General features: G+C 42.4%; 1 long non-coding RNA gene across 2 annotated transcripts; it reads right to left on the minus strand.

Annotated features, from left to right (window-relative positions):
* Positions 1–2,777: 2,777 nt before the first annotated feature.
* LOC120384845 lies at positions 2,778–17,206 on the minus strand. Of its 2 annotated transcripts, none has more exons than XR_005589136.1 (3): positions 17,066–17,206; positions 16,700–16,818; positions 2,778–2,939 (listed from the first exon to the last, which is right to left on the minus strand). It is a non-coding gene; the product is annotated as an uncharacterized LOC120384845 (long non-coding RNA). The 2 variants fall into 2 exon arrangements; XR_005589137.1 differs by lacking the exon at positions 2,778–2,939 and adding an exon at positions 11,925–12,056.
* Between the last annotated feature and the right edge of the window lie 1,048 nt (positions 17,207–18,254).

Raw genomic sequence — 18,254 nt, forward strand, 5'->3', positions numbered from 1 at the left:
ATTATGATTAATGAGCAGGCATGCCAACATTTGGGCATCATTTTGGCAACTGTAGATTTATGACCCAATTAGAAATAAAAGATGAAGACACACTGCCTGGTGGTTCATGGAGGGGCGGTTCAAATTGTAATAAGATGGAACTATTATTTAAAAGAACTCTGATTAAATCTAATATACATCTAAAATATCACTTTTGTGTCTACAGTCTCTCAGAAAAGAATCATCTGCTGTAATAATATCAATCCTTGTGGATAATGCCATTTTACTTAAATCAACAAAACTACTTAATAAAGTGATCAGCTTATCAGTGTTTTTAAAGGGCTCTGTTTTCACTGGCCTGCGTTTTTAAATCAAGATGTCTTGGAGTATGGTTACTGCACATTAGAGCAGCAGTATTCAAACTATTGGCTGTTGTCCACTTGCTGGTGGTCCACAGAGAGTTGGCCCTCCTCGATCTTGACAGCATCTGGTTCAAAAACTTGGTCCTTATCTTCAAGATACTTAAGGTGAATTCCTGGCCCGAGTGAAGTCAATGGGAATTTTGCCTTTGACTTCAGTAGAGCTAGGATTTAATCCTTAATGATCTGTGCTCAGGATACCCACAATTCCAGGATCTATACGCCATCAATAACACTACCTCTTTAACACAATGGAATTGCTTACTCCAAGGGTGTAGTTTATGGGTACAGGTGACTGCTTTCTCAGCAGCATGTCCAACCTGAACTCCCACAGTATCTAAGAAACCTCACCACTATCTATTCCCGAGGTCGGCAACCTTTCAGAAGTGGTGTGTCGAGTCTTCATTGATTCACTTTAATTTAAGGTTTTGTGTGCCGATAATACATTTTAATGTTTTTTAGAAGGTCTCTCTCTTTATAAGTCTATATATTATATAACTAAACTATTGTTGTATTGTAAAATAAACAAGGTTTTCAAAATGTTTAAGAAGCTTCATTTAAAATTAAATTAAAATGTTGATCTTACACCGCCGGCCCGTTCAGCCCGCTGCTGGTCTGGGGTTCTGTTCACCTAGGCCGGCAGCAGGCTGAGCGGGGCCTGCGGCCGGGACCCTAGCTGGCAAGGGTCCGGCAGCCAGAACCGCAGACCAGCAGTGGGGCTCAGCCCACTGCCGCTCAGGGGTTCCATACACTGGCTCCTGCCAGCTGGGATCCCGGCTGCTGGACCCGCTCAGCCCGCTGCTGGTCTGGGGTCCCGGCCCTGCCCACATACAGCGGGTAACTACCTTCTCCCTGGTTCTGGCCCATTCTCTTCCTCTCTCTGCACTCAGCTGACAGTGGGAGTGCACTGAGTACAGGGCTGGGGGTGAAGGGTCTGGCCAGAAGCTAGAATGAGGGAGCGGGCTCAGGATTGGGGCAGGAGGTTTGGGTGTGAGGCACTTACCTGGGCAGCTCCCATTTGGTGTGAGGGGTGCAGGTGGAAATTTGGGGTGGGGGGTGCAGGAGCTCCTGTTTGGTGTTGAGGGTGGGGTGGGAATGTGGTGGGTGCAAGAGTCAGGATGTGGGAGGTGCATGGGGTGGGGGTGCAGGTGTCAGGGCAGGGGGTGAGGGGGGCTGGGTGTGTGTGGGGATGCCAGAGTCAGGGCTGGATATGGAGGAGTCAAGCAGAGGGCTGGGTGTGTTTGAAGGGGCACAGGGCTCAGGGCAGGGGCCTCGGGGGGTGCGGGGCACAGGGCATGGGCCGGGGGGGGGCTGCGGGGCTCAGGGCAGAGGGCTAGGTGTGTATGGGGGCAGTCAGGGCAGAGAGCTGAGTGTGTGTTGGGGGGTCGGGGCTCAGGGCAGAGGACTGGGGTGTGTGGGGGGGGTCAGGGCAGGGGGCTGGAGGGGATATGCCCCTATTCAACCCCCCCCTTCCCCAAGGCCCTGCCCCTACTTGTTCTCTGCCTCCACCAGGAGCAGCGAGCACGCTGACTCTGCTCCTTCCCGACCCCCTCCCTCGCAAGGGCCATCTGCTGTCAGGGAGGGAGGGATGGAGAGGTGGAGGAGGGGCAGGAACCCAGCAGACTAGGGGAAGAGGCAGGGGAGCCGGCAGGACCAAGCTTTTGACCCCGATCTATTATTTTGACCTTTCCTTCCCTAACTAAACACACAGTATTTTATCCTCCATATACCTTTTCCTATGCTCCAAATTGTACATTTGCATACACACGAGCAAGTATAGGTTTTATGTGCAAAATCTGATATTACCACAAATTTTGCAGGTGCAAAAATAGTTTAACACGTTGAAGAATTAGACAATTGCAGGATTCCCATAAATATAATTACTGAGTTGACAATTCTACCATTTCTGTCTAGTAACAGAGTAATACTTTTGTTAAGGTTCCTTTTGTTTCTAATATACTTTAAAAAAAAACCCTCATTATTATTTTTAACTCTGCTGGCCAGAGATTTCTCCTTGGTTCTTTTTTGCTTCCCTTTTCAATAATAGAATGATTTTCTACATATTCTTAGTCCCATTAGATCTTAGATTTTTTGTCTTCTCTGCAAATGTATTTATGGGACTTAGAAAGCATGGAACGCAAATGACTTTAAGGGGATGTATAACTACCGAGACGTACAGTCCTGACTCTCTGTGCAGTGTTTTGATCTATTTCTTAACGTACAAAGGGTTTTCTGCCTTTTTTAATGGAAACATCAGCAAAAGCTAATTCATGATATATTCCACTCCAACTAGAGTGGCTATAAAGAATTTACATGGCAAATAATTCCTTTGACTATTAAAACTAAAATAATTTTAAAAATTGAATGTCAGTGCTGCCTTTCATCCTTTGCCTGCCTTGTGTTCTTACAGTTTAAGGTCTCTGTCAGGAATGGTCTCTTGCTATGTTTTTATACAGTAACTAGCACAATCGGGTCACAATCTTCATTGGGACTTCTGTGTTTCTACACAAGGTCTTAGTCCATGAACAGGGCTTCTTGGCACTATGATAATACAAATAATAATAATAACAATTAATAAATGGGTGCTACCACAATACCTATGATAATGCTATGAATTTCATAATGTTGATTGTGCTGTGATTTTTTTCCCCTTTTTTGCATCTTTCTCAGTTAGGACAGTTAAAGCCTAATCATTTTCACTTTTGCCTATTGCCAGTTTCTAGTCAACTTAATTTTCAAGTCCTCATGAAGTAGCACAAAGCAGCAATCTCTGAGTTTCGGACAATGCAAGGTATAAAACTACAATTTATATTATAACTTTTTAAACTCATATTTATTTTTGGTTGGTCCTAGGCTTTTTAAAGATTTTATTAAAATCTACATTTTGGGCCAAATTTGACTTCCTGGATTCTAAGGCAGCTGGGACCATTGTGATAATCTAGTCTGTCCTGTTGTAAAACACAGGCCATAGAACTTCCCCAAAACAAGTTCACGTGACTGTATCCTTTAAATCTGGCTGATGTGTTGCAGTATTTAGCAATACAAAAGAGTATTTAATACAAAGTATTTAATTAAACAATGTAAACTTACTGATCTCAGACATGTCATAAAAATTACCAGAGCTGAATAAATGGTGTGGTTAGAGCACTGGACTTGGACTCAAGAGAGGTGGGTTCTAACCCTGACTCTGCCACAAGCTGTTCTAGGTGATTGTGGCAAGTTGCTTCATCTCCCTTTGCCTCTGTTTTCCCATCTGCAAAATGGGAATAATGATACACCCCTCCTTTGCAAATGCTTTGAGATCTATTTATAAAAAATGCTATGTAAGAACTAGGTATTATTATTTATTACTATTATATTAAAATCACAAATGTTTTACTCAAATGTCATTGTGTGTGGGGGTGGGGGAGCCGCATATCTTCTTTTCAGCAAGTTCTTTACTCTCCTCAGCAAAGGTGCCTGTGCGAATGAGGGAACAGAGGAATTGTCATAGAACAGAGCAATGGATCTCCTACTTGGCATGTTGCTTCCAGTAGCAGTCTATACTGGATGCTTCAGAGTAAAGATAAATACTTGTTATAGTATGGGGAAGAGGGATTCAGTACTGCCTACAGCTGCCAATTATTTTAAGCTATAGAGCCAGAGGACTGAGAATCCTTGTAATACTGGCCTACATAGTATAGTTGGCTACACTATTTGTCTACAGTTCATACAATTGCCTAATACTATTTTGAATCTTAATAATCAATTTGTCTCAATAGAGCCTTGTGGTTTTAGATGTTAATTATAGTTCACTAAAAAGACTTTAAATTTCTTGCTTTTTAGTGACATTGAGTTTTTCTTGCTCTATTAATTTGGGGCAGAGAAAATAAGGCTCCCAACTGTCTTTAACTGTACTATTCATTTTATATATGTATCTCAATCAGCCAGGCAGGCAGGTCATTATCACTCAACCCCGTCAGCAGTAATAGGCTCAAAAGGCAAAATGGAGTTTAACCAAGAAAATCTAAACACAATTGAACATACACAAGAGTGAACTTCAGCATTATGCTAGCCGTTAGTGTCCCAATGAGGGTCTCACTCTTGTTCTGCAGCCAAGACATTATTGAATCTGACCTGTGCATTGCATACGGCTTTACAATGCAGAAATCTGAATACAATAAAATAACCAACCCAAGCTGCCCTTTTCCAAGACAGGATACATCAGATGCTTCTGAGAGAGGATATCTGGGCTATGTATATAAACTGAGAAAAATGCAAAACAGGATAAAAGTGGAGGCATTATCACCCACTTCTGGGATAATTATGATTAATCCTGAAAAATGCTTAAGCATGTGATTGACTTTAAGCACATTAGCAGTATCTTTGATGTGAATGGAACTATTTATGTGCTTAAGTGCTTAGCTGGACTGGGTCCTAAAGAACCAACTGAATGCAACTACACAGCAACACTGAAAAACACCCAAACAACCCAGGTTTGGGTGGGGAGAGCTGGTGTGGTACTCATCATGATAGTCGGCATATGTGCTGTCCACTGCCCACCTTGCACTAATCAATTGATATTGCATGGTGACTGAGTCCTGCAAACTTTCACTCACACAGGTTACCCCATTGATTTCAGTGGGACTATTTATTTGTGAGAGTAAGGAGCATTCATGGTGTGGAGATAAAGGAAGAAGGAGGCACATGTCAGGACCCCAATGGGGCCCTGGATGATCACTACTTTCCACCACCCAACACAGATGTAATGAGTTTGAGCAGCATCCGTATAAGAGAAAACTAAGACTACTGATTATTCCTCAAAAAAGGTTTTTAATGACTTATGGCTATAAATGCAACACAGACAGAATAAGGAAAGGAGAAATAGAGACCAGCATTGAATAAGGATTAATATAAATGGCAAGTTATATCGCAAACAAGCACAAGTACAGGTAATATTAAGCATCAAGTACTTACTACTATAATGCATATTATAAGCATTGAATATAAATGGCAGGTGATACTGAAGGCAGGTACAAGTACATGCACACCTACTGTAACTTACCGACTACCAACCTTGCACATACTGTTCCCGCCACCAGTGAACACAAACGTAAGTAAAACTATTATATCAGCAACCTATAACTACTCCTAAACAATGTAATACTTCTATTAATATTTTACTACTATTTATAATACTGCAGCATTGATATGACTTGAGATCAAATTATCCTGACGCTACCCTTTGTAATACTGTAGTGCCAATACAACTTGAGATCAAATTAGCTTGAGCAACCCAGACTTCTTTACTCTGTTACTTTATACTGCATGCAACCAAACTTTTTTAGTTCAAAACCTTACTCTGCTGAAAATATGTTACCCTTTAGTTGACCACTCTTTGCACTGGCCAGGTACAGATAGTCGGTGTGGTTTAGGTTTCCTCAGTTCAGGGGGTGTGGGTCTGACCGATCAAAGAGAACGACCTCTTAGACCAAGACGCACACACAAACCCACCTGAGGCTCCACACATCTTATCTCATCTACCCGCTGTGTTTTGAAGCAGGTCAACCAATCAGGTTAGGCCAAGTGTTTACTGTGGTAGTTGTGGTTATTTTGAAACTATGATCTATGCACAGCTCATATTTTCCGAATACAGCCAATTGTCCTAATTGTGATTAATGTGTCAGACACAAAACAGCCCAAAGAAGTACTTGGCTGCTTTACACCTTGACTACAAGTCTGCATTAAAACTATGTGAATCAATCTAAAGAAGCGCTTGGTTGCTTTACACCTTGACCGCAAGTCCGTATCTAATTGTGCAAAGCCTGCTTTTTGGAGCTAACCACAAGTCTACAATATTTCCTAGTTCGAATTTGCTACGCCTAATATTGCAAAGCCTGCTTTTTGCAGCTGACCACGAGTCTACAATATTTCCTAGTCTGAACTAGCTACACTTGCTCTGGTTGCTATGCTTGACCTCGGAGGCTTCCGGACGTTTCAGGCCTAACATTGAGTAAGCTTGACAATACTTTTGCTTGATAAGACTTTGTCACAGTAATCACACATGGGATACATTTTTGGGGGATTAGGCCCTAATGTCATAAAAAGGGTCTCTGGGACACAGGGGCGGCTCTAGACCCCAGCGCGCCAAGCAGGCGCTTGGGGCGGCCGTTTCCCGAGGGGGCGGCATTTGGCTCCGGTTGAGCTCCCGCCGGCGTGCCTGCGGCAGGTCCACCGGAGCCCGGGACGAGCGGACCTGCCGCAGGCATGACTGCGGCGGGTCCCGTCTTCCCGCGGCTCCGGTTGAGCTCCCGCAGGCATGACTGCGGCAGGTCCGCTGGTCCCGGGCTCCGGTGGACCTGCCGGAGGCATGCCGGCAGGAGCTCAACCAGAGCCGCGGGAAGAGGGGACCCGCCGCGGGACCGGGGAAGGGCGGCGCAGCGCTCCGCGCTGCTTGGGGCAGCGTCATTTCTAGAGCCGCCCCTGCTGGGACACACAAGACAGCATGTGTTCTGTGCAAAAGCAGCTATTCCCTTGTGCACAGTGCAATAAACGCCATGGACGATGCCTACTATGCTACCCTCCTCTTTAACAGCCTCTTTGCCAACTGGCTACTCCTGGAGTGCTCTCATGTCAGCAGCTGCTTGTTCATGTTAACAACCCGGAGAGTCTCTCTGCATTCCCTATGGGCTGTTTGGGAGTTCTTATATAATGTTTTGAAGGGAAATACTTTTTTTTTTTTAATCTTAAAAGGGGAATTCCTATTTGCTGGCCTGGGCTCTTTATGCAATGTACAATGGATTATTTTGTTGGCTCTGTCCAGGCTTTTAGATTGTTTGCTGCCAGCCTGGTTTTTCATTTTCAAAGGGAGATTTGGTTGCTTCCAAGTATGGGTTAGTAAGTCTCCAATGGGAGGGGGGGAAACGTTTTCTTGACCAGTGCATTCAAGTAAATACAACCAAGGTGAGCATGTTAGCCCCTCCTTACCATATTTACAGGATAATGGAAGTCAGATTCAGTTTAGGATTTGAACCCTGAGTGATGGAGAACCTCTGGAGATGGAGAAAACAGGGAGGTTTTGATGGATACATGGGCCACAGCCACCACTCTGGGGGTCCTGCAGAGGGACTGTGCAGCTCAAAGCAGGAAGCACCGGTCAGAAAAGGGGGCGGCTAACCTGGTCACGGGATCTACTAAGTTAGCACCCCCCCCCAGAAGCCTCTTTGGGCACAGTTGCAAGGGAGCAGAGCTGTAACTTACAGCTGATTCCATGTCAAAAATCCCAGAGAAAAGGTTGGGGTGGTACTGCCCTTCATTTTGGTAAATCCCTTCTGGAATAATAGGATCCTGGCTGGCATAGGGAAGGATAACTTTACAGTGACTCTGGTCTCATCTATTTATTGAGCAATAGGGGAGATACTGGTAAGGAAAAGAGATGGAAACCTAATACCATCACTATTATTCATTATTCTTCTTTAACATCCACATGGTGCTGCAATTACGTGCCATTTACCTAGTAATGTATCCATTTCAGAAACACACTTTTCTAAACTAGATAGCCTGGAAAGCTGCTCAAGTATTCAGAATTTCAAACATGATCTAATCCCAAGTACGGTATTCAGATTCCATGGTAATGGATGCAGCACAAGAACCCAAAGAGCTATTAAAAATAAATAGGAGAAGGGTGGAGTCCCAAAGTTTATATCTGAATCCAGCTCTGTACGCCAGAGTTTTGATATATTTGGATGCAGGGCTTTGCCTCAGGCCAACGTTATTGTGATGTCCTGGTTTTGCCTCCCTGCTGGTCAGTCTGAAATCTTAGTTTGATATTTCATTTGCTGGCAATGCATCTCATGGCTTCTCCATGACTCCCTTCTGCTCCATCAAGGACTCCCCTTGTTCTGTCAATTATGGTTCAGAAGTCTGAGGAGCCTCCAGCTATGCTTTCCCTGCAAGAATAGACCTTTTCTATAAAATACTTCTGAAAAATGCTGTGAAATTCTATCAGGAGAATTTATCAGATGATGATTTAAATGAAAATGCCACAAGATCTACTTTTCCATTTGCACTATGCTGTGGGAGACAAAAAGGAATGTAAAAGGCTCAGGCTAAATGTTTAGTGCGGGCTTTATTTGGAAGGGCTTTCTATTTGTGCAGTGTAATACTCTGCACTGATGGAAGGAGTTGTAGGAAATGGACAATGTCATTCATTGTCCCTGCTGTTAGCATTGTCCTTTTTTTCTGTGATGGGTGTGTGTGTGTGTGTGTGTGCGTGCGCACTTCCTGTTCTGATTCCTGGATCCTGCTCCCTGAATTCAGTGTTCCTGTTTGTGAGTGTTTGTGTACTGATTGTACTAGTAGCCCTTCTCTGCACCTGTTCCAGTTTGAATTCATTATTATTGAACATGAGTGACCAGAATTGCACACAGTATTCCAGATGAGGTCCTACCAATGCCTTGTATAATGGTATTAATATATCCCTGTATCTACTGGAAATATCTTGCCTGATACATCCTAGGGTCATATTTGCCTTTTTCATGGCTGCATCACATTTGTTTCATCTGGAAATTTCATTAGCGCACACCTACTTTTTGTGCTCAGGCACTAATGTAAATATTAAATCAGATCAGCTCAAAGACCAGTTCTTGAGGAGGAACTTCACTAGTAACCTCTCTCAAACCATCTTACCTGTGGTACAATTCTTGTACTTGTACTAAACCTCATCTTCTCCAGTTTAACTAATAATTTGCCATGTGTCACTGTATCAGGTACTTCACTGAAGTCCAGACAGATGAGATCTACCATGTTTCCATTGTGTAGAGCATCAGTTCTTTTATTTAAGAAAAAAGTAAGGTTAGTCTGGCATGATCTACCTTTGGTAAACCTATGTTATATTTTACCCCATTTTCTTCTGTCTTTAACTATTCTTTCCTTTTAAATTTGTTCTAAAGCCTTGCATACTGTTGAAATCAGACTAACAGTTCGGTAACTGCCTGGATCACTTTTTTCCCTTTCTTAAATATAGGTACTATGTTTTCTATTCTCTAGTCACACGGTACCACCCCTGGTTTGATAGATTTATTAAAAAAACTTTGCTTGATGGTGGTTTCATCTTAAGGGCAAAATTTTCTCTCAGATTTCCACAGCAAAGCTTGACTCTGATATTCTATCAGTGGGACATCTGTATATAGAGTAAGAACCAAATATCACAGAGGAGATCTGCTCTGCGGATTTGAGAGGAGAATTTTGCCGTCAGTATAAAACCAACATCAAAAAGTGATGTGGGCTGAATGTTTAAAAGTGGCTTCTACATTTGGATATAGTGCTTAATGTAAACTTGTTCCTATTTTTTAGTAGCATGGTAACTTGTTTAAAAAATGGTAGCTCTTAGATATAGTGGAGCTGGGTTCAATTCTCATTAGTGTCACAGTGAAGAGCATCTAGAATAGAGAGAGACTTTTTAAATAAGACACCTTTCCAAGAAAATAAACAAAACCAAAAATCTTTCTCAAAGACTAAAATTCACTAGTATTTGTATTATAATAGTGCTTTGATGCTCAAACCAACTTCAGAGTTCCACTGCACATGGCAATATAAATCCTATAATCCAAGTCTTTACCCTGAAGAGCTTGACATCTGAATAGGTGAGGAAACAGAGGTACAGAGAAATGAAATGATTTGCCTAGGATTTCACATCAGATTGGTGTCAAGAGTCAGGAATATAAGATCAGTTTCTTGACTTGTTGTCCAGCACCCTAGCCTCTGGACCACACTGTCTCCCAAGATATAAATATTGATTTGGCTCTATACGCAAGCTAGCAGTGCAAGGGCTTGTTTGTTTGTTTCTTAAAATGAAGTGAGGATGCATAACCTAGTGTTTAACATATTAATCTGAGATTCAGGAAAACTGGCTTCTATTCCTGGCTCTGCTAAAGAATAACTCTGTCATTGGTCCTATTACCAAACATGGCTATGCCTTATTTCTTAATTATGAGCATGTCTTCCTCACAGCCATATTGCTAGTCTTATTTTATTCATATTATCAAAGGACTTTGAGAACCTCAAATGGTAGGCACTAGATTCTGTATTTTTATCATTCATTATTGTTATTAATAGCATCAGTGCAGAAAATAATTTAATATAGTGAGCTGTAAAATTCTTGAATTCCCAGCACAAACTGTATGGATTTCTCTCATTGATGACTTTAGGGACAGTATTGCATACCTGGAATACTGTAAATTGCTTGATATGTCAACAAGTGGAGGCATCAAGACTAAGTTTGATAAGTTTATGGAGGGGATGGTATGATAGGATAGCCTAATTTTGGCAATTAATTGGTCTTTGACTATTAGAGGTAAATATGCCCTATGGCCTGTGATGGGATGTTAGATGGGGTGGGATCTGAGTTACTATAGAGAATTATTTCCTGAGTGCCTGGCTGGTGAGTCTTGCCCACATGCTCAGGGTTTACCTGATCGCCATATTTGGGGTTGGGAAGGAATTATCCTCCAGGGCAAATTTGCAGAGGCCCTGGGGATCTTTCACCTTCCTCTGGATTCTCTGCACCTTGAAGTCTTTAAACCATGATTTGAGGACTTCGGTAGCTCAGACATAGGTTAGGGGTTAGATACCGGAGTGGGTGGGTGAGATTCTGTGGCCTGCATTGTGCAGGACATCAGACTAGGAGATCATAATGCTCCCTTCTGACCTTAGATTCTATGAAATCAAAATTATCCAGTGGTGTCTATTATTTGGCTTTGCAAATTCAGTGGGGTTTCATTCTTAGCTGTGTTCTGTGCTAGCAACATGAATGGAACTGAAAGAATTGGACAGGGCCACAATCACTATTAATACTAACTGTATTCATTGCTGTTAGGAACTATTTCCAGTTTGTGCCAGGCTAATATTTCTCATAATTTTATTTTGGAATCTTCTTTTTCTTTCCGTCTAAATATTTTAACTTTTTTTCTGAAGGCAGTATGAGGTCCACAGGAGGAATTCTATAGCTTTCATCTTGATTTATAGAGACGATGATAAAAGTTTAGTCTCACAGCTTGTTACCCATTTCTCTGCTAGATTACTGCCTACAGCATATGTTCAAAGACAGGTTACCCATAGCTGAATGTAGCTTTATTTCAGTAAACATAGCCTACAGGAGCAACATATTGAATTTAGGCTGAAGCAGCACAGAGAATGGAGTAAAAACACAATGTAAGTTGTTGTGTTGCAATTAACTCTGTGCTCAGCATTTAGAGACCTGTATGGCTATGCTAGAGGTGGTCGAATGTGCATGAAGTCCATCTAAACCCAGCACACCTGCTCAAAAGGTAGCCATAATTTTGTGGCTAAGGCACTGGACTGGGACTTAGGGAAGTTGGGCCCTGTTTCTGGCTCTGCCTGGGTAATCATAGGCAAACAGATTTGTGACTCAATTTCCCATAAAGTTCACCTGCCTTGCAAAGATAAATTTGCTTATATATATATATATAATTTGCAATCAATTAACATCACTGAGAGAAAAGTAGTTGCTAGGGGTACAAAAGGGAGGCTCCATGTTAAGTTTCTCTGTTGCATTCCATATTGGATGTCACCAGCATCAGGATAACATACATGGCGACACATGCCTTTTGTTCCTGAAAGCCAAGGATGCTCCTCTTGTCAGGGCCTGTCCAGGTATCTCTGTAAGAGTCACAAAACCAAAGGGCCAGATTTTCAGCCTTGCTCTATACAGCAGCTTTGTACTACTCTGGCAATGCAAAGCAGCCATAGAGCTGCTACCTTAACTTGTATGGGGGAAGAAACTCCTTTAACAGCTCTTCATCATTCTCTGCTTAGCCCTGAGCAGAAGGGAGCCATTCTGCCTTATTCCTTTTGTTCATCCCACATCACCATCTTTTAATCTTGATCACCTCCTTTGGAACAACAACCTCTTCCTCTTTCTGTTCACCATGTATCTCACTTTCCATCCTTTCTCAGAGCTGGCTTATTTGTTGGGTTTTCTACTCATGGCTTTCACCCCAACCCAACTACTCACTTGCCTGACCCCACTGTTTTCTAAAAAATAGCAGCGCTTTTGTGCTTCATTTCCCCTTTTACTTTGGTGCTTGTTTACGTTTTAACCTCACCCCTTCTTTCCAAAACTACTTCCTTTGTCTATTTTCTTGTTCTTTTTTGTCTTGTATAAGCCCTGATTCTGAATCAGGATCATCTAGCATGGATCACTTGATCCCAACTGAATCCCATTGATTTCAGTGGGATTCCACATTGGTACACAAGTCCAGGCTAGCAGATCCCAGTGCAGGATAAGATCTTTAACTGTAAACTGTTGATATACAGTCTTTCTCTCTCTCTTTTTCTTCCCCCCACCACCTTGGTCTTTATAAAGTGTCATGCAACCCCAAGTCCAGAGCTGAAAGTAAGCCGGTACTGTCTGGTATGGCGTACCAGCAAGAGCCAGTACGCCATGCCAGACCGCATCGACTTCCACAGCGGGGATTGCTGCGGCCTAGCTGGGGCCGAGACTTAAAGGGCTCAGAGCTCCCCGCGGCTGCGGGCAGCCCAGAGCCCTTTAAATCCCGGCCGCGGCTCCGGCGGCAGGGCTGGGGCCTGGATTTAAAGGACTCAGAGCTACCCGCAGCTGCAGGCAGCCTAGAGCTCTTTGAATCCCGGCCACGGCTCTGGCAGCCGGGCTGGGGCCAGGATTTAAAGGGCTCCGGGCTTCCCTCAGTGGCAGGAGCTCTGGGCCCTTTAAATCTCTGCCCCAGCGCCGCAAAGCTCGGGGTTCCCCCTGGTGGCCAAAGCCCCGGGCCCTTTCATTTGCTGCTGAGCCCTGGGGGACTCCCAGCCACCTCTGCAGCTGGGAGCCCCTGGCTGATTTAAAGGCTCTGGGTCTCCCAGCCACAGCTGGTTCCCCAGGGCCTTTAAATCTTGAGAGGCCACACCTCTTCCGGATGAGGCCACGCCCCCCTCAGTACCGGTAAGTCCTGTAAGTTACTTTCACCCCTGCCCAAGTGTCTCTATAGTTGATTGTTAATTATAACAAATATCTTCATTCATTCTTAAAGGGTTGTGTTTAAAAGCGACTGACTGCACCTATTTTACTACTTCACTTGGATACAGGACAGGCATTAAGTGTGTGTGTGTGTGTGTGTTTGGGAGAATGTGGGAAGAAATCTTCATCTTAGATATATTACCTTATTTACAGGGAACCCCTGCTTCCTTTCTCTAATTTTACAACTGAAGCACAGACTAGAGGTCAAGGGACTTTCCCAAGGCTACTCCGGGAGGCAGTGGCTCATTAGGTTCAGCATCCATTATCTTTCTGGTTTAGATCACATTGTCTTCAGTAGAATTTTGTACATTAATCTCTCCCTGACATAGTCATGCTTGCTGAAGTTGCAGATTAAGATTCTATGGTTGGTGCTTAATTTTTAAATTAGCGGTTTCCATCGAAACATGTTTACTGCTGTCACAGAAGAATGAGCTGGGATGTGCACAGTTCATTGAATGACATGTAATTATAGAAGGCCATAGATGTGTACTTATGCTTGTTAAATGAGATGATGGCAGTTCTTTTCTCCCCTTCTATGAATATGCTTATGACTTCCTCACCCCTTTTTCTGTATGTCTTATTTGACATATTCTTAAAGAGCTAAGGTTACCAGATGTCCTGATTTTATAGGGACAGTCCCGATTTTTGGGTCTTTTTCTTATATAGTCTCCTATTACCCCCCATCCCTGTCCCGATTTTTCACACTTGCTGTCTGGTCACCCTATAAAGAGCTAAAATGTTGTCTTTTTCGCCATCAAAGTCTTATTGGTCAGAAACAAAGGTGTCTTTTTCTTAGGCAAATCAAGTGCTCTTTAGAAACCTCTTTCTTTTGCTAGGCCTGTTGTGGGCCCAACTGCTGCCTGCAGAGATTTACTGGGACTTCAACGGGACTGCTCCCGTGCATAAAATTAAACACATATATGCATTGCATGATTGGGGCCTTAGCCAGTTGAAAAAGTGGATGAAACTTACTCTTGCTTTTTATAATAAGAAATCCAATTCCTGATATCAACTAAGAAAATGTCAGTGACATTCAGGGTTGCTAGTGGAATGCCAGCAAAAATTCTGATAACATCCTCTGAATATAACGTGTGATAGTCTACATCTTGAAATTAACTATGGGGCATCTCATTCCTCACAGTCCTACATTCACAATGCTTCAGGGACTGAATTTGGATCAACTCTCATTCCTAAAGTTAGCTCTTAAGCAAATTGGAAGCCATCCCCTTAATTTCTCTTAAGGCAGAAAAAACTTGTCCTACTTATGACAGAGTAGTGGGTGGGCCCAGGTTCCCCTACTGCCACAGGTAAAGGGAACAGGGCTTGTTTAGGAGCCTGTTTATTTCCTGGACTCTGTAGTACTCTCAAAGGGGGTCATTTGGACTTTGTGATCAGCCCGCCAAACCACCGAAGACACACCAAAGTCAACTGGCAGCCTGTGGGAGGCACTGGAGGTAAGAAAAGGACTCTGTATTCCGTCACTGGAAGCACTCAAGAGGTGAATGCTCCTTTACAGCACTCATCTCAGTGTTTTCACTTCATTGCCTAATTTTATTAGGCTCACAAACAATATTGAGAGGAGAGAGAGAGCATGTAGGTTTGGTAAAGGTTTTAATTAATGGTAATGTAACTCTCCAGAGCACCCCATTACACAACAATATTATCTGAGTTAGAACTGAATCTGCTTTAACATCAACAACTTTTGTTTGTGATCCCCATATATTTTCTCCCTTATCAAAAAGGTCTTTCAGGATAAGCAACTGACTCTTTACACAGCCTTGAATGTTTTTTTGAAAAAGGGTCTAGCAGCCTTGAAAAGGACTCATCCAATGAAATCCAAAGGAGTCATTATATGTTTGCTGAACTCCTCAGGGAGTCTTTGAAATCCTGACAGTTCATGTTCATGCAGTGTGTTTGCCAAAAATACTCTTTGTCAGAAAGTTTGAGAAGCTTTTTTCTGTTTGCTTCTTGAAGCTGCATGGCATACAGAATGCCTACAGTAATAAAATGGGATAAGGAAAATGGTGAAAATGTAATTGCCACCAGCTATTTGGATGTGGTAATCTTTTCATGTGAAAAGATTTTCCATGAAACAATGGAAGAACAGTCTTGCACCCAAAGAGAAAGGGTAAATGTTAGGTTCTGATCGCCAAGCTTCCTACAAAACATCTAAAATCCATTAAATATAGTCCCTTAAATATCCTCAAACTAGAGATGTTCCATGTGCCCCATGAAGATTATGGTACTTGTAAATTGGGAGTATCCACTGACACCTGCGTAGGGAAGTCATGCATTTAACAGTGCCTCTGGGACTCGCTATCAATCATCAAAGTGCAGTACCACCTCCAGATACAATAGATCCGAGAATGACATTTTAGTCCTGGAAATGGTAATGCATCAGTATTGTATTTTGATCCTCTCCTTAAGTAAAACTTCCTAGAATTAGGATACATAATGGTGCGTGGAAGAGGGGCGTGTGTACATGGCACGTCAAGCTGCATGTTACTTTGTAGAGTGCCTTAATGTGTTGCAGTATAATGGATCCACTTTAATGTATATGTGAGCGCTAATGATGTATCTTTTTGAGCATACCAGCAGGGTCTACATGAGGCAGTTAAAGTACAACATGTTGGAGCACTTTACAAACCACAGTCCTCTAATACGCTTTGTCGCACCATTTAGCTAAGCCCTAGGTTTTGGTAATATAACTGCAGTTCAACTCTTAATCCTTACTGATTGACAAGAGTTTGAACACTTCTTTGTATTAGGATGGGCAAACTAATTTGCATAAAACATGAACTGATCTTTACATTAACCTAAAACTCAAAGCAACCCCTTTTCGAGATTAAAAAAGTTGTATTATTTTCCCCTCCATGTCTCTAGATATAACAGTTCAAATAATGATGGGAAAGCACTGTTTAGGAACTTGCACAATATCTATAGCTTTTGGGGGGAAGTGGTTATTTATTTGTTTGTTTTTAGTTTTTAAATATTTTTAGCTTCTTTGTTATTTTAACAGTGCCCAATAAAGGTAAAAGAAAAGATCCCTGCCCTGAGAAACTTAAAAACTCATATTAGACTTGAAGCAAAATAAGTGTGTGTATGAGTGTGGCGGGGGGTGAGGGTGGGAGGGGCTAATAAAAAACATGGAGGGGTGAGGAAATGAGGGCAAGAGAAACATCCAGAGGATCTAGGAGAACAGTGCCTCACCTCATGCAACCAAAAAGAAATCATGAGATAAATGGATAAAATGAATCTTTACAGGACTTACTCAGCAAGTTTCTAGTAGACCTTATGGAAAACTGGCCCCCTTGAAGAGGACAGTAGTGTTTTCACAGACAAGCTCAAGAAGATGAGATGCAGGAATCACGGAAGAAGGTGTGGAAGTGGCTGTGAGAGAAACAGACATTCAATGAGGCTGATTGGAGAGTGTGAGGGGTGATGAGAAAAGAGACTGAATCAAATAAGGAAGGAGCAGAACTCCATAGGGCCTGAAAGGCGATGACAGGAAGATTAAACTTTAATTTAATCCCTTGCTTTTCAAGGGACATTTAATTTTTTTAATCTATATTAATAAATGGAAGCCTATGCTTTGCAAAAAATAAAGATTCTTATTTCAAAGTAATTTTTGCCCTACCTTTTAGGCCTGCCAAAATAATCATCATGCAGTAGGCCAGAATTTAAGGCCTGCCAAATTCTATCAGAGTTTGAACTTAAAATGTCTTATCTCTCCTAAGGACCTACTCCCAGTGACGCAGACCCGAGTTTTCACCACTTATATCAGTGGGAGCAGTATTAGGTTCTAGTTCTAGAACCCACAGTTTTTTTAGTAGGTTCTAACTTTGACATAGAGACTTCCTGTTCTGGAATTCATATTGAGGTTCCATATTGTTTTCATTCCTGTTCTGGAATTCTAATGAGGGTAGGGAAAGTGAGAGAGAGGGCATTCTCCTGAGATTTCCTGCACAGTCTTGCAAACCAAAGATGTATTGCTAATTATCCAAGGTAAAGCATCAGTAATAATTATGCCTGCTGTGGATTAAATTGTTATCTGAGTTCTGTTTAGGCTATGATTTGGGGTTCAGGTTCATAGTCAAAACAAGATTGGTGTTTGAGTTTTATTTAATATAGACAAAATTTTATTAGCTCCTTCCACAGAATTTTTGCCACATCAAAAGAAAATCGTGAAATAGGAGAGTTTGGTTATGAGGATTCACATTTAAAATCTCTCCCTTGACAGTCAAAGGATTTCAGGTGGATTTTTACTCTTCTTTAGATAGATTCCAGCAGATAACTGGAAGCTGTTTGTATACACACCTGATCCTGATAAGCCAGTGTGTGCACATTAGACTTCCAACTATTCATGGTACCCACAAGAAGCTATCTTCTTGTGCACATCCTGCCATGCAATTCTTATCCAGTGTCATGCCCAAATATGTGAAATTTATTTTATGTGAGATGTAGCTACACCTACTGCACATCTGAGCAGTACTGACTGGTGTTCATAGAATTATAGAAGATTAGGTCTGGACGAGGCCTCAGGAGGCCATCTAGTCCAACCCCCTGCTCAAAGCAGGACCAACCCCAACTAAATCATCCCAGCCAGGGCTTTGTCAAGCCGAACCTTAAAAAGCTCTAAGGATGGAGATTCTGCAACCTCCCTAGGTAAAGCATTCCAGTGCTTCACCACCCTCCTAGTAAAATAGTTTTTCCTAATATCCAACCTAGACCTCCCGCACTGCAAGTTGAGAACATTGCTCCTTGTTCTGTCATCTGCCACCACTGAGAACAGCCTAGATCCATCCTCTTTGGAACCCCCCTTCATG

Source organism: Mauremys reevesii, linkage group 16 (assembly GCF_016161935.1).
Source record: "Mauremys reevesii isolate NIE-2019 linkage group 16, ASM1616193v1, whole genome shotgun sequence".
In the NCBI taxonomy this organism is placed as follows: domain Eukaryota; kingdom Metazoa; phylum Chordata; order Testudines; family Geoemydidae; genus Mauremys; species Mauremys reevesii.